Here is a 20916-nt window from a genome sequence, read left to right on the forward strand (position 1 = left end):
TGGATTTTATGGCCCTATCTAAACATGGTTAAATATTGAGTTTTTAAAGAAATTCGGGGCTATATCTCTGAAACCAATGCGAATCTTCTTCTGACCTCTGAAGCAAATTTGTAGATAAAGACAAGAATAAAATATTTGGAGAAGAAAAGAACTCGAAAAACTACATTTATTGCCTCAAATTTCAAAATATATGCAAAAATTCCACAATTTTTATACATTTCGCACCGTATCTCCAACACCGTTAATTTTTCTGACTATTTTCTTTTGGAAAAATATTCCCTGGAATGTAGTACACAACTCTTCAGAACATGTCATTGTTGTAAAATGCCTCTATGGCGTTGTTTTCAGTACATTTTTCAACGACGATTTAATAAAAATGTCAATAATGTAGTGAAATCCGAAATGCAAGAATAAACTGTTGTTGTGAACTGCGTTTGAAATACGTGTTGTAAAAGATATGATGCAAAATACCCCTGAAACAGTATGAAGTAATCATTTTAGAGTTTCGGAATGTTCTGAAGAATTGTTAAGAACATTATTTGGAAGATTTTTGCACAAGGTTACTTGGTTCAACTCGCAATAGTTTAGCCGATACTGACCAGAATTTCAGCAATTATGTAAAATTTTCTATATTTTATAGATTTTGATGCCCTAGATGGAGTTTTTCTTTGGTGATTTTTTCAAAAGATAAGTTCTACTAGTTTAGGGCTACAATATTGCTAAAGACGTCAAGGACAAATTCCTATTCGTTTCTGAGATAAAGGCCTGATAAATGCAAAAAAGTGTAGATTTAGCCCGGTTTAGATGAGGCCATAAAATCCGAACTGGATCTGACAGGACAAAACCCTACTAGGGTTTTTGTAGTCTAAATATGTACTTTCAAAAAATTCGTACTAGAAGTTGTTTGCATTTTCAGTGTTGCATAGTGTAATCAGAAATACCCTCAGCCTGTGAACTGAAACTTTCATCAATGGACAGATCGAATACCGCCTACCCAACCGAAATCTTTCCCAAAAATGATATATTTAGAGGGGTTTTAGAGCACTGTGGCCTTTTTTTAGAAGTATGGACTTATCGAAATATGTGGAATTACTATTGGGTCATTTTGTCAAAAAGCATGGACAAAATATCGTTGTAATCAGAATCACAAGGACAACTACCTACGATGGAAATTTCAAGATAATACTAAATGAAATATCTCGAGAAATTTGTCAATGTTTGGATCAAATTGGTTACTTCCCAGCAAAAAAAAAAAAAAAACTCATAACAAAACGACCTACTAACCCATTACTTTAACAAGGGCAGGTCATCAGAAAATCAAGTTGGAAAATGGGCCAATCGGTCTACTCCTTCGGTTACTTCCCCCACAAAAGTTCAACATTTTTTCCTAAAATGGTGCGCACGATAACTCCGAAAATGTAGTTTGCGACCCGATCCCAGATAATTTTAAAATTGTTTGCAAAAGGCCACTATTACGACGGTACAATTCTATTGGGTAAAAATCAATACTTCCGAAGATAATGGTTTAAAAGCTCAAATCAACCTGTCGGCACCAACTAAAATCTCTTATGAACACCATAACTTACGAATTGAGTATCTGATTTGGCTGAAACTTTGCACATCGTAAAATTTCTTCCAAAGTTCCGAGAAAGACTTTATCGAACAACTTCGGGTGCCTCACTTACAAAAGTTCAAAATGTTCGCTTAAGTACAGTTCAAGATCTGTTCGAGGATTGTTTTGCAATTTTCATCGAAGATAGTCCTTGTAACTCTGATTATATAATTGTTCCACAAACATACCAGAAGGGGCAAGGGAGATTTCTCTCTCTCTCTGATGTGGGACCTACTATTTATCGCCGTGTCCGAACGGCGTGCTTTACGACACCACAATTTTAGAGAAGTTTTACATGGATGATATACTCAGGAAATGTCTGCCAATATTACACCGGACCAGGCCATAAAGCGTGTGGCACCTTATGACTCCGATAATAACTAGAAATTTTGTTCATCCTTCCCAAGATAATGTCCGAAAAGTTCTAAAGTTGAGCTTTAATCCAGTCAGAGCCCACTTCTCGTATCGTGTTGATCATAACAACATTATAATTTTTATCTGGGGAAAACTTATACTACCTGAGATATGGGACCCGAAATCTCTGAATACTCTTCCAGACACATCTCGCTTTAAAGTTTTTTAGAAGACTTTGTGGACTTGGCCCGAATGTGCCAAATACCTCGTCCCAGTGGCAATATTGCAAAAAATAAGAGTTATGTTTTTTGTAGAATGTGTTGATTGGGTCTGTCAGTGGAATAATAAGGCTCACAAACACCAACAAATTTAAACTGGGAACTTTCAAAAAAAAAAAAAAAAAGTAATAACATTTTTTTTTTTATCATCTACGAAAAAGCTATTTACTTTTAAAATTAGGAACTGTTCCTGTTTTTAGCTGTCTCATTCATGACTCTCATGTCGTTTCTGCAGCAGCCTGTTTCCTTAATCTAAGTTTCCCACCATTGTCGAAGGCAGCTTTCCATTGAGTTGAATTGATCATTAAATCCTGCACAAAGAAGTACTCGATGTTTGAGATTTAGTCGACCCACGGAGCTCACTTTCCATGACAACGTGAAGAGCGCGATCCAGCACATGATGCTGAACTTGGGTGTGGGTGGGTGACCTTTCTGTTCGAACATTTGTCATTTAGCTGGTATTCACGCTTTTGTATCGGCGTCCACAATCATCAGAATTGATCGGCACAGGTTGAACCCGTCTAGCACATTCTAGAGTCCTTCCGCAATTGTTTGAGCTTTCCCATCTTTGAATTTGAAAGCAGCCCACTTAATTTCTATATATTGTTACGGAATTAGGGTTTAACTTAATCCCTTGTAGACGTTGTTTTATTCCCCGATACGATTTGTACCAAATAAAACGCGGGTCCATTCTGGATTACGATTCTACAATGCTTTATTGACGTTATGCACTTCAGTTATTCACGCAAAACTTTATCTTTAAAACTAACTCTACCACACTCGTATTTATACCCACTTGCGTACGTATAGACGTATGTATAGACTATTCCAGCACCCTTCATCTGGGAGGTTCTCCAATGTTCAAACGAGATCCACATACACACATACTCGTATACAAACAGACAAATTAATGTTAGCAATGCATCAATGCGGCAGCGGTAATAAATACGAGGGAGTATGAAGCATAATTGAAGAGATAATAGCATAATTGAATAGTCAATATGAATGAGAGAGAGAGAGAGTACAAAAACAATTTAGCTAAGTAAAGAGTGTAAATTAAGATTAAGCAATAATTTAATGATTGCAGTAATAGTTGTTGTTGCAAAACTGATACGAATGAACTAAATGCTTAATAAAAATTTACGTTACAATTCAAATTCTTAAGCTTACAGAAATTCATCTAAATTTACTAAAGACTACCAGTTACATTCGTAGCAAAATTTATTTTTCAAGATCGCGGTCTGATATTGAACGCTCTCAAGGTGTTTGTCGTCAAAGTGCATCCTCCACTTCTCCAGATAAAGCATGCTCAACAAGTACTCCATCACCCGAATAGCTTCCTTGTAGATAGCCTTGTGGATTCCAGACTGACATGGGTTTGGGATTTCAATGAGTTATTGATTTTGTACATTTGATCGCGGCTTCTGATTAAATTTTTTTTTGTAGTTGGAGTTTTGGTATAAGTGTTCTAATTTTTGCAAAATATGTTTCTATGTTGGCATGTATTGTAAAATTTTCTTAAGGAACATCTCCACAATATTCATTCCAATATGTTAAGTATGGTTTTCAAAGTTCTAATAAATACACGTATACATTTTTGTTTATTTTTTTTATTTAAAGTAAATTTGCTCTCATCAGCAAATAATTGCACTATGGGGGTAAATCGGCTGAGAAGTTGTCTTGTAGCTTCGAACTTTAATTTATTATTCAGAAGTTTTTTTGGTTTTTACAAAATTTTTTGATCAGATATATAGGCAGGATCAATGTTTTGCTCCATAGAAAGGTTTCAAGATCCAGAAAAATATATATGTTTCTCTGAATATTCTTTAACATAAGCTCAATATATATTTAAGTTCTCCTCTTCTCGAGTGTATTTAAATCAAAAAGTAGAAAATTAAATTCACAAAGTCCGCCATGCTGTTGCTTTATGTATGTGTGCTACAAAAGGCAAAATTTCATGCAAAGAAAAAACCTTCTGAACGCATTAAACAAATGTTACAATTTTAAGCAATTTTTTTCTAGGGAAAATCAAAAAACTGTTACAGTTTTTTTTGTTGATATGCTGCTGTTTCTTTGTGTTGCTTACTGCTGCCTGCATCTGATGATGCCTGAGAGATGATGGCGATGAACGCAACAACAAAAACACCAACCAGGAGGAGGACTAAAGTCTGATGATTATGTTTAACTTAAAACTTACCCCCAGACATTTGTTTGTTAAATTACACTTTGCCAGATGATATTCGCATAAAGAGGGGACGGAGGGGAGATTTTGAAGAGCATTTGATGGGTTTTGTGTTATTTCACAGTAGCCGCCATTCAACAACAGTTTTCAAGTGTTCTTTAGATATGAAGATATGAAAACAATTCCAAAGTACACACAACTTGACTACATACAAGAACGAAGGATATAACCGAGGACGACAACGACAACTTTCCATACTTCGTCTTGGTGCATTCATTTTAAGGTGGAAAGAAAGCTCCGCTCTTTAAAGACTAAAGTTATACGATAAAGTTGTAAGCATTTTGAACAGGCCAACAGAAATTTAAACTAGAAGCCTCGACAAAAAAATAACAAAAACTTTGAACAAAATGTTAGTTACTATGTGTGTTATAATCCTGGCAACACGACTGTTTGCCAAGCTTAAGGGTCGTTGCCATGTGCAAAGCTAACTTTCCTCTTTTGTAAATTTGTTTTGGCATTGAGGGTACATAGACTAACGTTGTTGTATTTTTTATCACACAACAAATTTCACTTTCAATGTCTAGGTTGTCTACTGGAAAAACACACACCCAACTACAACAATGGCAAACAAGTAAAGCAACGAACGACAGAACTAAAAAAAAGAGGGCGAATTTTTTGTTGTTATTACAAAGAACTTTTTTTGGACAATCAAATGTACATAGAAATTGCCTTTGTAGAATATGGCAAATAAAACCTTAAATGTTTCCTATCGCATTTGTTATTGTTGCAAAGGAAGAAAGTGTTTGTTTTTCTGCCCTTTGAAATGGATACGAAAGGGATTAGTTGGTGTTGTCTTTACTTCTAAATGATTTTGTTTTAGCATATATTGTAACAGACAGAAATTGCATTAGATCCTTGAATTTTAATTTAAATGTAATCGGTAGCCAGGGATTATAATCTAGTTGTACACGGAGAACAAAAGTTAGTCTCCTGGGAAGAAGCATCACAAATAATAAAGATGAAGCAAAAGACAACCTGAAACCTTGAGTGAACGTATGAAGCAATGTATGTCTGAACAATGTCTAAACTCTTCCGATCAATCTTTACGAGTTCCGTGCAGATTCTGTTAGGCTTTTCTGAGAAGTATTTAGTTAAAAAAAAGAAAACAAATTTTGAGTGATTTCCCAGCAAAATTAAATGGAAGTGGTTCCATGTGAAATCATGATTTCACTGGTTCTTTTGCATGAGTTCAAATGAAGTCGTGAAAGATCCCATCTTTCTCATAGAATTTTCATGTGTGCAAATGTAGTGGTGAAAGATCCGATATTTGTCATAATATCGTCATGAGTTTAAATAAATTGATAAGTACCCGTACAATAAATGATCAAATAATCATGTACCCGAATAATTGTTTACTCGCAAAAGTATTTTTTAAAAATGAAAATAAAAGTCAGAAGAAAGTGTTCGATAGTGGCAAAATTTACATATTTTAATTAAAGATACTATGTATATTGTTATAAAACAAGCAAAAAGAAGAATATATTTTGTGTTTGGAAACCTGTTTCCTTTTTGTGGAATTAAAAAAAAAATTCATAAGTATAAAAGAGACCCCTAGTGCGATTCTCTAACTCATGTTTTGAGTTACCGACAAAAATCGGTAACATTAAAACGCAAAATTATGAATGAAAAGTTCAAATAAAAGTTGACAACACTGTTGCTATCGGTAGAATCTTGATGTCGGTGCGTTTAGAAATGTATTCTTAGTTCGGCTTATGTAACAATATGTTCTGTTTAGAAAATCCATCTAAATAAGTATAACTGAGACCACCAAAACATGGTAACTATTACAGAATAAATTGTTAAAAAAAATAGAATTCAAATTTATACTAAATTTCCCAAATGATGAGCCTGGTGCAGAGATTGACACATAACTTATCGAATATTGAAAAAAGAAATGAAGACAAAAAACAGTTTTTTTAACCCTGCGTTTACAAATGCCAGTATTGGCAAGACAATAGCAAAAATGCAAACCTTTTTCACAAATACATTTACAAATTTTTAAATATGTATACATATATATAGAGAAAAGTATGAATGTATTGGTGAAAATGGTTTTTAACTTTGCTATTGTCTTGCCAATACTGTCTGTGTGTAAACGCCTAGTAACTTAGCTCAAAATTTTCCTTGTAAATTTGATTCTGTGAAATGAATAAATTAAGTTAAGAAATAAGTTATTAAGTTTATTCGTTTATATCGTTCATTTAGCTCCTCTCGATCATATAGCTCTTCTAGTTTATTAGGTTAAACGAGTGAATATAGTTCCTTCAGGTCATTTTATTTTAGTTTCCAATCCCCCTCTTACATTAAAAAATGAGTGAGGTCATTGTGTAAAAAATAAACGATGAAAACATTTCGTTCATTTTGGTATTTTTTCCTGTTAACATCAGTGGGTGGATTGAAAAATAAGAAATATCTTCTGTATCGATCGGAGGGTTTTTAATTTATATTAATTATAAAAATACATTATTTTCAAATAAAAATAATGTTTATACCCTCAGCATTTATGCTAACGAGGGTATATACACTTTCATACGGGCAAAATGTGCCTCATTGAAATAATGATTTTAGACCCCAAGTACGTTTGGACGAAATGTGTTTCAGACAATTTGGAGTCGATTGTGCAATGTCCGTCCGTCTATCTGTCTGTCTGGCTGGCTGGAGCGCACGATAACTCTCGAACGGATGAACCGATTCGGATCAAATTTTGGCTTTCGTAATATTTTGCCCAAACTTAGTTTAAGTTCGAAGATGGGCTACATCGGTCCACTCCTTCCGGTACCTCCCCCACAAAAGTTCGAAAATGTTCGGAAAATTTGTGCGCACGATAACTCTTGAAGGGAGTAACCGATTTGGTCCATACTTTGCAAATCGTGAAATGTTTACCATACTTAGATAAGGTTTTAATATGGACTCAATCGGTCCACTCCTTCGGGTACCTCCTACACAAAATTTCGGAAATGTTCAATTTAGGGCCATCTCTCGAATCGCTTTGATTTTTTGCTTTAGCAGTTTGTATTCAGGGGCAAGTACATACTTCCTGTGAAAATAGCCTGAAAGTTGCAAAAAATCCATATGACACCGTGTGAGGTGGTTGGAGCGCAAGATAACTCTCGAACGGGTCCGCCGATTCGGTCCAAAATTTGGCATTCGTAATATTTTGTCCAAATTTAGTTTAAGTTCGAAGATGGGTTATATCGGTCCACTCCTTCCGGCACCTCCCCACAAAAGTTCGAAAATGTTCGGAAAATTTGTGCGCACGATAACTCTTGAAGGCAGTAATCGATTTGGTCCATGCTTTGCAAATCGTGAAATGTCTACCAGACTTAGATGTGGTTCCAATATGGACTTAATCGGTCCACTCCTTCTGGTAACTCCCACACAATTTCGGATAAGTTCAGTTTAGGACCTGCTCTCGAATCGCTTTAATTTTTGTTTTAGCAACTTGTATTCACCGCCCCCTACACGACGGTAGAAGTTTCATCGGGGGCAAGTCCACACTTCCTGAGAAAATAGCCTGAAAGTTGCGAAAAACCCCTATGACACCGTGTGACTCTCGAACGGATCTGCCGATTCGGTCCAAAATTTGGCCTTAGTAACATTTTGTCCAAACATAGTTTAAGTTCGAAGATAAGCCATATCGGTCCACTCCTTCAGGTACCTCCCCCACAAAAGTTCAAAAATGTTCGGTAAATTGTTTGTACGGTAACTCTTGAAGGGTGTGGCCGAATTGGTCCATCCCAGCAAAAAAAGTCCTCCCAAAATCATGGGTTTTGTAAGGGATTTTTTGCAGCCGTAACTACTCGCAAACCCCCTTTCTTCCCAATTATTTTTACAAGGGCATGTCGCACTCAGTTTGTAGTTATTTTATGACCACTAGAATAACTAGTTATTCTGTGGCCACTAGAAGTTGAAAAGTAAGTTGAAAAAAATTCTATTTTTAGAACAGTTGATTTAGAGATTTTTTTTTTAATTTCATCACACTTCTTACTTTTATTTTACTTTATTTTATTTCGCTCGCTGTGCGAGTTGAACACACGAACCCTCTGATTTCTAGCCAAAGACACTACATACTATGCCACGCACACGAACATTAAGGGTGGGTTAAGAACTTAAATGTGCAGTGCACATGTGCACCACGAACTGTTATTTTTTAATTAAAAAAAACTCGCGTGCCGGCAGTGAGCGTTGAACACACAACCCTAGGATTTATAGTCGGACACACACTCACTGTGCCACCGTCCTCATTACTTAGTGAGGAGCAAAGTAAGTAGGTTTGCCTTGTAATTTTTTTAAGAAGTATCCCATTACTTCTCAGATTACTTGTAATGGGAAAAGAAGCTTGTTTACATTACTTTGTAATGGGTTACGTAATGACTAATGGATCCGAATTTTTGCTGGGATACTTTACACATCCTAATATATCTACCAGATATAGATCAGGTTCAAAAATGGACTATAATTGTCCACTCCATACGGTAAGTTCACTTTAAGACCTGATATGGAATCACTTTGACTTTTGTTGAAGCAACTTGCATTCGCTGCCTCAATTGCGATGGTAAAAGTTTTTTCAGGGGCAAGTCCATACTTCTTAAGCAAACACCCCGAAGGGTGTAAAATCCTCCTATGGTACCATATGTAGTGGCTGGAGATCCATTCTTTTTAGTACCTCCTCCTCAAAACTTTCGATCCTTTATCCTAATCAACTTTTTTGTCGGTTCAAACGCCCAACATTTTTAAAACTCCCTAAATACATGCGTTTTTGGGAAAAAATTGTTTCGATATACACAGTAGGGCTCCGATTCATTCGCGACTGAAAATTTGGGGGGAGTTGGTAAATTTTGTTTGGGTGCAATATTTTTGGTGGTTGTGGGGCAAGTTTTGTTTGGTGTTGGGGAGGGAATTCAAGAAGAGTTTCACTCGCGAGTGGAATTCGAGCGAATTCGAGCGAGTATTCGGAGATCTGATACACAGGCTGAGGGTATATCTCTGTCGGCAAAGCCGACTGATACTTTTTTACTTGTTTTTATAGTGAAACTGAAATGTAATATTTATGAAGTGTAATAATATTGAACTAGAATGAACCAGCCAACGAACTGAACGACCTAGTTCCATTTGGTGAACGGAATGAAAAAGCTGGATCCGTTCAATGAACGAGATATCCCAACTTTAGTTCCCTGATTTTTTTACAACCCGCGCCATCTAAAATTCACAACTTATACTAGACCATGACACAATTACCAAGGTAGTGGTATCGTAAAATTTGGAATATGTAATGTCAAAACCTTCTTTATGTTGTTGAGGAAATTACAAAAAAAATATTTTTTTTTTTTTCTAAAGGGATTTGGCACTTCATATTCGAACAGCTGGTGTGATTCCACTACCTTGGTAATTTTGCCATGTACTAGACGAATTGTCAGAGATAGCTCAAATGATGTGCATACTTTTAGGCACAAAATACTTGTAAACCGGCTGGTTAGTGTACTTTCCCATTTTCCTCTTATTTGAAATAATTTATTTTCATTACGGAAAAGGTTTTTAACTCAATATTAGAGTATTAAATTCTAGAACCGTTGTATATATTATATTTTAATAGAAACGAAATGGTGTCTAGTTGTTACTAATCGAAGGGTTCAAGCAAAGCGGGAATGTCTTGTTATCATCACATTGTTTTCTCAGTGTAGCTGTAGAGTAACCCTAAGCTCCCACTGATTTATAAACTAGATTCAAATATATCTTTATGTGTACATACGCACATTGATATTGCAAACTTTTATTAGATGGCATCTTGTGTTTGAAAGCAGCACAAATTAGTTTAGCCAAATCTAAATTGTAAATTTCCGTTTGAAAGTAGGAAACAAAAATTCATTTGGTAAATATGTATGTAATGTCAAATGTCATTAGACTAGACGAGGAGGTAGCTAGCCAGCCAGCCAGCTACAGAAGTAAACAAGGGCGCCGTGTTAAAACTCGATACAATTTAAAATAATTGATTTTTATGGTGCTTTCTTCTTTATTTTTTCATTCAATACAATTTGTTACAGAAGAAAGGTATTCTGTAGTGGGAGATAATGTAAAACATGTAATGAACTTTAAGATGAGGATGATGACGATGATAATGGCTGACATATTGATTGGGGAGGTTAATATTAAATTGGGATAACAAATTTTGGATTAAGAAGAAGGCAAAAAGTTAGCAAAGGAAGTGGGGGAGCTGTAAAAACTTGGCAATATCATTTTGTAGGTGAGGCTGTTTAAAACAGTAATAAACCTAATAAAGGTAATTAAGAAAATTTCCCGAAATAATATTAGGAGAAAGAGAAAAACAATGAACGTTGAAAGGAAGAAATGACGACAAATTGACAAATTGTCATCAAAAAGAATAAAGGTTATAATGGATTATCTAATTTTTTTATTAAGAGACTATAATGTTAATGAAATACATTATCTGCCACTCCAAAAACTTGTCGCATGTAAACTTGTGATTTAAATTTGAACTAAATTTTGTCGCCCGTTGTTCAACAATTTCTTCGTCTTCCAACACTATATTATTTCAGTCACATTTTCCTGTCAAATTTCAAAACAAATAAAACTACAAATTTTTTTAAATAAAATAATAAAAATTATAAAATGAATTTCTTTATTCCAAACTCACAAACCAAAATCTTTTAAACGGAAGCGGAAATGGGTTGCGGAAAATCTAAGCCTCAAAACAATGCCATCAACAATTCTAATACCTGTCCCCGAAATTGCAATAATATTGGCTGTCCAAGAAAATCAAATTTATCACCCAATAATACGAATCAACAATGTTGTTGTTCTACCGCAGGATGTGGGCCACCTTGTGCTAGACCAAATAGCCGACCATCAAAAGCTGTTGTAATTTTCTTAGATGGCAATGGTAACAAAAACAAAGATACAAGAAGGAACACCTAGTACAACGAAAAAAGAAGAAAAAAACTTAATCTTTAAAATTTCTTCTCAAAATTAAGCTATTATCTCGCCTATTTTCCTTCACTCCATAATAAAGTAATCATTATCATCATCTTGCCATTAAAAATCAATGATCCACGTACTTCACCCACTCGTATTGATTTAAATTGTCACCTTAAATGCCGATAGTTTAACCTTTGATATAACATTGCAATATAAATAAAAAGAGCCTGCGGCTCAAATACCATTTCAGGCTGCATGCTGGAAATATTCACCCACACAAGGATTCCCGTTTAATGAAAATAACATACACACTATCGAAAAAGTGGAGTAAAAAATCCCATTTCAGCAATCTGCCAATGGCAATATAAAACATGTGTTCGACAATTTAACGTGGAAGAGTGTGACTGTGGTTTGGGGGGAAAAGCGTTATAATTTTGTTTCGTTGGGAAGTTTAATGTAATTTGATGTTCCTTAGAACTTGTTAAAATAACGATAATAACTAAAGTAGCCAACTACTAGCCCTTCTGGAAAAGATTCTGACTCTCATCTGAAGACGACATTCAAGTGGGACCAGGCGATGACGATGATGGCAGTCACATCCATTTCGTCTTCAGATGAGGGTCAGAGTCTTAGAAAGTTTAGCAGTTGCCTACTTTTTTCATGAATTTCATTCAAATCTGGTTGTCCCCTCCCGGATCTACTGTCATTGTGAGGGAAGACTGGCCTGCGCCAGTCAAGGTAATTTTGACTGGCACAGGGCAATTTTCGGTTATAAGGACTTTAGGTCCGGGAACGGGGAACGGACGACTTAAAGTACCTTATTTGAATGAAATTCGTGATAATTTGACAGAGCAATGTAGGCAACTATTAGTCGTTCTGGATAAGATACTGGTCATCATACATTCCACCACATCCAGGCGATGATGATGCCGCGTCAACTGGCGCAATAATTGTAGATTCGGGACTCAGAAGTACCTAATACTAGCCCTTCTGTATAAGAATCTGACCCTCATCTGAAGATGAAATGAATGACACTGTCATTCAAGTGCAATCAGACAACGATTATACCTTGACTGGTGCAGTTCAGTCTTTGGTTATATGGACTATAGACCCGGGAGGGGACAACTTAGAGTTACCTAATTCAGATGAAATTTATGATCATTTACCAGAACAAAGTAGAAAACTACTAACCTTTCTGAATAAGACTCTAACCTTAATCTGAAGGCGGTGGATATCACTGTCATTTAAGCGCAATCAGATGATCGGTTTCGACGACAAATAATGGCTCAATGACTAACCCCATTAATCCAGAATCGCGAACTATACAGCCTTTCGCCGGCCAAAGCCGGTCGTCCTGTAGTGCGATTCTCTAACACATTTTTTGAGTTACCGACAAAAATCGTTAAAATTTAAACACAAAATTATGAATGAAAAGTCTCTCGATTTCTTCTTTGAGTGAGAGACCGAAGACAGATACCGCAACTTATTCACACTGCCATTAAGGGCTCCAGTGTTTTGGGCGAACCTACGTCTAGGCCAACTCACAACGGAATCTCTAAGATAACAACAGTTTCGAACCCAGGAGAGACAACTGTCGTTTCTTCGGCGCGTAATGGTACGGTTACACTAGAGTTTTTTTCCGGGTTAACCCACTTCGAGAGGGTTTATTTGACGTTTGCGCTATTGAATTGACATTTGGGTATAACTCTCTTCAGTCCAAAACGGAGGACACATGGAGTACTTGTCAAAAGAAGCTTTCTAATTTATTTATTTCATACAAAGTAACGCAAAAAGCTAGAATTGGTTAAGTTCTCCCAAATTTATTAAACATTTGCTTTGAGTCACTGTGACCATGTTTCTAAGATATGTATGTTTCTTTCGTTATTATAACCGTAGGCACAAGGCCCAAAGCTATTTTTTCTTGCAATTTAAGCCAAACTTCAGGGAATTTTTTGTAGAATTTATTTTCGCCATTAGAGTTTTTTTTTTGTCAAATCGCTATCATGGTGTGTGTGGATTTCATTCATAAACGTTTAGCCAGGCTCGCCTAGGTCAAAATACTTGTTGCTTGGGACATACACACATACATTTTTTACTTTTTGTGTCGTTGGCGTATAAGTTTCAGAGTTGTTTTTGGTGTTTCTTTTCCAAAGAATATAACCAAAGTTTGGAATTATTTCAGCTGGACACCCAACCAGCCAGCCTGTTTGCTTTGTTAGTGAATTCCCAATAAAATTTGAAGTAGTGAATGTTGAGCTTATTGTTGTTTGTGGGTTGGCTGTCTGTCATCTAAAATTGAGGCTAATGTATGCAACTATATGCCTTCTTTTCACAGCTGGAACATTGCAGAGCGATACTAGGGTGAAGTGTGCGCTGCACTTTGTGGTGCTGCTGGCTTGTTGCTGGTGCAAACACGAAATTCCCATAAAAAATGCAAATAATTTCTGTTTCAGTTAAAAGAATTTGAAATGTTTTTGTTGTTTTTGGCAAAATAATAAAAATGTAAATGAGTGAAATGCAAAACCAATAAAAACCTAACAAATGCAGCAAACTAGTCAAATGGAAATTGCACTACCAGGGGAGGAAATAGGAAGCAAAAATGTTATTTAACAGAAAATTTAATAAAAAATGTGTTTGAGGGAATATATGCAGGCTACTTTGTTACTCGGATACATATCTAATGGGAAAATATGCTGATTAGTTGATAAGAGTGTTGAATACTCTGGTGTGTAGATATTTTTTAAGTTAAATGGAAAGAAAAATGACATAAATGTTTATTATTTTTGAAATGATATCGGGATATGCAGATGGACAAGATTGCGAGTTGTGGTTGGTTGACCACATTATTTAGCAAAACTAAGGAATCTGAAGGCCTCTAAAGAATTTTGTTTGTATAGTGTTTTTTTAACTTTTTCTATACGAAAAAAAATTATACCAAATTTTTTTTCTATACGAAAAAAAATTATACCGAATTTTTTTCTATACGAAAAAAATTATACCGATTTTTTTTCTATACGAAAAAAATTTATACCGAATTTTTTTTTATACCGAATTTTTTTCTATACGAAAAAAAATTATACGGAATTTTTTTCCTATACGAAAAAAAATTATACGGAATTTTTTTCCTATACGAAAAAAAAATAATACGGAATTTTTTTCCTATACGAAAAAAAATTATACCGAATTTTTTTTTCTATACGAAAAAAAATTATACCGAATTTTTTTTCTATACGAAAAAAAAATATACCTTTTTTTCTATACGAAAAAAATTATCCAGAATTTTTTTTCTATACGAAAAAAAAATTATACCGAATTTTTTTTCTATACGAAAAAAAATAATACCGAATTTTTTTTCTATACGAAAAAAAATTATACCGAATTTTTTTTTCTATACGAAAAAAAATTATACCGAATTTTTTTTTCTATACGAAAAAAATTACACCGAATTTTTTTCTATACGAAAAAAATTACACCGAATTTTTTTCTATACGAAAAAAATTACACCGAATTTTTTTCTATACGAAAAAAATTACACCGAATTTTTTTCTATACGAAAAAAATTACACCGAATTTTTTTCTAAACGAAAACATTACACCGAATTTTTTTCTATACGAAAAAAATTACACCGAATTTTTTTTATACGAAAAAAATTACACCGAATTTTTTTCTATACGAAAAAAAATTACACCGAATTTTTTTCTATACGAAAAAAATTACACCGAATTTTTTTTCTATACGAAAAAAATTACACCGAATATTTTTCTATACGAAAAAAAATTACACCGAATTTTTTTCTATACGAAAAAAATTACACCGATTTTTTTCCATACAAAAAGAATTACACCAAATTTTTTTCTATATTTTTTTTTATTCTATTCGAAAAAAAATAAAACCGATTTTTTTCCATACGAAAAAAATTACACCGAATTTTTTTCTATACGAAAAAAATTACACCGAATTTTTTTCTATACGAAAAAAAATTACACTGAATTTTTTTCTATACGAAAAAAATTACACCAAATTTTTTTCTATACGAAAAAAATTACACCGAATTTTTTTCTATACGAAAAAAATTACACCGAATTTTTTTCTATACGAAAAAAATTACACCGAATTTTTTTCTATACGAAAGAAATTACACCGAATTTTTTTCTATACGAAAAAAATTACACCGAATTTTTTTCTATACGAAAAAAATTACACCGAATTTTTTTCTATACGAAAAAAATTACACCGAATTTTTTTCTATACGAAAAAAATTACACCGAATTTTTTTCTATACGAAAAAAATTACACCGAATTTTTTTCTATACGAAAAAAATTACACCGAATTTTTTTCTATACGAAAAAAATTACACCGAATTTTTTTCTATACGAAAAAAATTACACCGAATTTTTTTCTATACGAAAAAAATTACACCGAATTTTTTTCTATACGAAAAAAATTACACCGAATTTTTTTCTATACGAAAAAAATTACACCGAATTTTTTTCTATACGAAAAAAAATACACCGTATTTTATTCTATTCGAAAAAATTACACCAAATTTGTTTCTATATGAAAAAAAAAAATATTAAAGATTAAAAGTTATTCTCATAAGCCAATTTTTTTGTTTAGCTTTTCCCCCCAACAAATTAGCTTACACATGTTTTCCCTGAAAGGCAAGCATGCATGTCATCTCCAGCTCCCCGTTTTTAATGATCTCTTCAAACAAAAATATAGAATTGCTTCCTCATAAATATCCAATTTCTGCTGTTGTTGTATTTATAATGAAAACATAAATTTTATTTTACATTTCATGTTTAAACAACATTATTATGTGAATGCCCTATAATTTTTGTTTGTTTGTTACACATGATGAACTCCGTACCGCACCGACCCTTTCTTTAACATGCCACAGTCTTCCAATCATCCATCCATAACTTGAGAGCCCGAGAAAGAGAGAATGTTGTTGTTGTTAAACAAAGAATAATTAAAACGCGTTTCAACAAAGCGTTTTTTCTTTGTTTCGCTGTGACCCGTGTTGGCTTGCCACTCACTGGCTGGCACAGTGCAATGGTAGGAAGAAAGGATGGAAGAAGGGAGGAGCCGCAAAGAAGTTTTGTGCAATTTAACGAATTAACACGTTCACACACTGTTGGCCAATGAAGTATCCGCCATCACGACTGGAATGGTGGTAGGAGAAATAAAATTCTGTAGGGAAAGGAAGGAATCGAGGCAAGCAATATGGAAATCAATAGACTTTGCTATTTTTGGTCTTACGTCCAGACATTTTGGCGAGCAACTTTAACAAATGAAATCAATTGACCGCCACACTTTACACACAATGGAAATGGAATGCCATGGACAAGACCTAGAGGGTGTCCTGCTACCAATGGCAATAAAATGAAATTCTTTTGCGTGGCCAGGAGTAGTACACGTATGTACGAACATATTCGTTTAAGTGTTATTTCAATTAAACCTCAATAATAGCCTGAAAATATACCTAGAGAGTGTTAATCTCCCATATTAAAGTTAAAATCAATGGCAATAGGTTGTGGAAATCAAAGGTCGGAAACATACAATAAAGATGAAATGGAGTTCAAAAACCACACATGAATAGTTTTCTCATAAATGTTGTTTTTCCATGCAGACTATTCTTTTGGAGCAAATAAAACAAAGGATTTGTTTTAACACCGCAGAAACATGGTGGGAATTTGAAAGTTTTTAAGATTTTTTTATAGATATGTTTGTATAATAAATAAGTTATTTTACTTACAACGAGATTTTAGTATAAACAGTATAATAAACACCAAAGTGGCTTACCTAAAAATAGAAGAAATAAAAAAATTTTAGTAAAAAATATGAATTTTATAAAATAAGTAAGATAAAAAAATTTGAATTTTTGCGAGGTAGTGACCTGATATGGCCCACCTTCGAACTTAGTATGGAGTTTTGAAAAAATATTAAGAGGTCCAAAATTCGGACATTTATACCCTGAGAATAGTAGCAACATATAGAACACAAGAGGTGTATCAAAAAAGAGTTAGGGTCTTTTCGGCATGAAAATTTCATAAATAAAAAAAGTGAGCTCCAATAAAACTTCAACAGTAGGTACCCGAGTCGATCTAAAGCCCCCTAAATCTAAATCACAGTCATTGCGTCAGTGTAAAATAGGAACATCTTTCCAACAAATTAAAAAATTTTGCTTTTAATTTCATGTGACGATGTACAGTACTTGAGGAGCTGGAGTTTGGGGTACCTAGACGTATTGCGATTGCGGTTGGTTTGTGCTATCAACAAACTATTCAATCCAACTCTTTTGAAAAATTAATATCACCTTACGTCAGATGTTTTTAAGCAAATTAACTTTTTTAGAAAAAAGTCATTTCGAATAAATCCTTAAGTTCAACAGTAGTCAAAACCACGTCGCCTGAACCTAGATCAGAGACTTTGTATCAATGTGAATGTATGAGAACTTCTTTCAAAGCTTCGAACTTTAATATAAATATTAACAAAAATTATAACATTTTGATGATTATTTGCTTCATGTGGTCAAGTGTGAAGGTTTAATTCACAAAACCTCTTTGCAACAAATTAAAAAAATATTGCTTTTAATTTCACCTGAAGTTGTACAGTCCTTGAGGAGCAAGAGTTTGGGGTATCAATACGTATTGCGATTACGGCTGGTTTGTGCTATCAACAAACTATTTAATCCAACTCTTTTGAAAAATAATATGTTTTTAGGCATATTTTTTTTTTCAGAAAAAGTCAGTTTGAATAAAACTTCAAATTCAACAGTGGACAGAACCACGTCGCCTGAATCTAGATCAGAGTCTTTGCATCAATATAAATGTATGAGAACTTATTTTATGCCTGATTTAGACTATGCTGGATTTAGCAAATCCACTGGATTTAAGTTGTCATTTTCATACAACATATGTCAAATAAAACCAGATAATTGCTAAATCCAGCGTAGTCTAAATGGACTTTTAGAGCTTCGTACACAATTTATTAGAGCTTCAATATTTAAAAAAATTATAACCTTTTGATTAAAAATTTTCTTTATGTCGTCAAACATAACCTCTATCTAACAAATTGAAAAATTTTGCTGTTAATGTCACATGACAAAGTACAGTACTTGAGCAAATGGAGTTTGGATTACCAAAATGTACTGCGATTTATGCTGATTTTTGCTTTCCAACCAATAATTCGTAATTAAATAGACTTCTTTTACATACATTCTATCAACAACCAATTTAATCCAACACTTTTGAAAAATAAAAATTACAACAAAATTTTATTGCTTTTGTACATTTGATCATAGCATCTGATCTTGCTTTTACGTAGGTATGTACATTAATTTATTTAGAGTTCGAGTTTTTGGTATCCCTCTTCTAATTTGTGCAAAATATGTTTCTATGTTGGCATGTGTTGTACAAATGCGAATAAATCTTCAAGTTCAACAGAAGTCACAACCATGAAACTGGAGTCAATCTGAAGTGGCCTGATCAGAGTCTTTGCATCAATGTAAATGTATACGAAAAACTATATGCTTTTGATTAAAAATGTTCTTCATGTCGTCAAATGTGAAGGTTTCATACACATAAATGTTGCTGTTTATTTCACATGGCTGTGTACAGTACTTGAGCAAATGGAGTTTCGGGTACCAAAACGTTTTGCGACTGCGGCTGTTTTGTACTTTCCAACCAATGAAATAAATTCCTTTCACATACTTTCTATCAACAACCAACTTAATCCAACTCTTTTGAAAAATTTAAATAACTTCAACATTTTATTGATATTGTAGGAATTTTAATCACGACAGCTGATCTTGATTTTACGTAGATTCAATATTTTCTGTGATGGCATGTGTTGTACAATTTGCTAAAGGTACATCTCCATAATATTCCAATATGTGTAAACACTGAAGAGTAAAGCATATTTTAAAAATTATTTTTTTATTAAAAAAAATATTTGCGCTCATCAGCAAATAATTCAACTGAGTTGGGAAAACGTATGAGAACTTCTTTTGTAGCTTCGAACTTCAATATTGAACATTTGCGTTAAGTCTCTTCATGCCGTAAGCCCTTTCTGAAAATGTAAAAAAATGTTGCTTTTAATTTCACATGGAGATGTACAGTACTTGAGAAAAAGGAGTTTGGGTATCAAAACGTATTGCAACTGTGGCTGTTTTGTACTTTCCAACCAATATTTCGTAATTGCAGCATGCAATACACTTTCCTTTTCGCCTTTTAAAGTGGATGTAAATGGAGTAGCTAACACATGAGCAAATCAGCATAAATTTAGGTGTAGTTTCCAACCGTAATTATAAAAATGAGGAAAACTCCTTGTTTCTTTCAATCTTTGCAAAATTCAATTCGGTCTCCTTGGACATAAGTCCAGTGCAGAATTTTTCTGCTATTTAAATTTCATCGAAGAAGTCGTCTACCTTAATCTAATATATTTAGGCATATTTTTCCACAATCCAATAAACAAATTAACAACTTTAAAATACTCCTCCTTCCCATCCAATAACAAATCAACATCCATATCTTTCTAATTTAACAACACAACAACTTTTTCTCAATTACATTTCCTGTCTCTAGCCTCAGCCTCAAGTTCAATTTCCTTTTAATAAACTTTTTCGTAACAAATTTTTAGGACAGTCTGTTTGTTGTGTATTTCCACTTGGAAACTTTAGCAGATGGTTTTGGATTGGCTGGCTGGTTGGTGGTGCAAACGAGCGAGCAGCAACTACGCATGCAAATGGTTTTTTTTTTGGAAGGAAATAAGGAAAACTCACTCTTCTCACAATTCTCTTGTACTTTAATTGCATTATAAAATTTATTTATGTACAAATTGAGTGAATGGCCTTTTTACATTAATTAAGATTGTGTTCGGACGATGTTCCGGTCGGTGTTGATGCTGTCTTTGGAGGAAACGTGTCACGACGTCATTAGCATACGAGGTAGGCCTAATGTGGCACAAGTGTAACCAATGGGTGGTAATTAAATTAAATTTAAACTTTAAATTTGTTTACAGTTTTGTTTGGTCATGGGTAAATCTTCTTTTAGTTGGGTGTAGTAAGTTTCTCCGTGTGGACTGCGTTTTTGCTGGGAATATTTGAAAGTATTTTTTCCCAAGTTTCCTTGTTTTGAGGGGAGAATAAACATTTTTGCGCTTTGAATCAAAATACAAAAATTACTTTTAATACAGAATACTTCTGAAATCAATTTGATAAAAAAAATATATAAGTGTTTTTTGATATTTTTCCCCAATCTGGTTTTATTGGTTAAGCAAGTACTGCAAGTTCCAACAGTTTCAGCTCCTCAAGTACTGTACATCGTCATGTGAAATTAACAGCTACCTTTTAAATGTATTAGAAAGCGGTTTCATTAAGAATGTTTTAAATCAAAAGATAATATTTTTTTAATATTGAAGCTCTGGTAATAAATTAGACTTGAAAGCTACAAAAGAATTTCTCATCCGTTTACCCCCATTATGGAATTATTG

General features: G+C 33.8%; 1 protein-coding gene across 5 annotated transcripts in view; it reads right to left on the minus strand.

Annotated features, from left to right (window-relative positions):
• dlp (glypican dally-like) overlaps window positions 1-20916 on the minus strand; it is a 229421-nt gene that overhangs the window by 44198 nt on the left and 164307 nt on the right. Inside the window, exon 3 of one of the 5 annotated variants that reach the window (XM_073987946.1) lies at window positions 17180-17226. The exons of the other annotated variants lie outside the window; for them this stretch is intronic. The gene's annotated coding sequence lies outside the window, so the exon portion shown is untranslated. The remainder of the gene's footprint in view (window positions 1-17179; window positions 17227-20916) is intronic. 5 annotated transcript variants of the gene reach the window in all.

Source organism: Musca autumnalis, unplaced genomic scaffold (genome assembly GCF_047663935.1).
Source record: "Musca autumnalis isolate F117 unplaced genomic scaffold, ASM4766393v1 scaffold_4, whole genome shotgun sequence".
Taxonomy (NCBI): Eukaryota; Metazoa; Arthropoda; class Insecta; order Diptera; family Muscidae; genus Musca; species Musca autumnalis.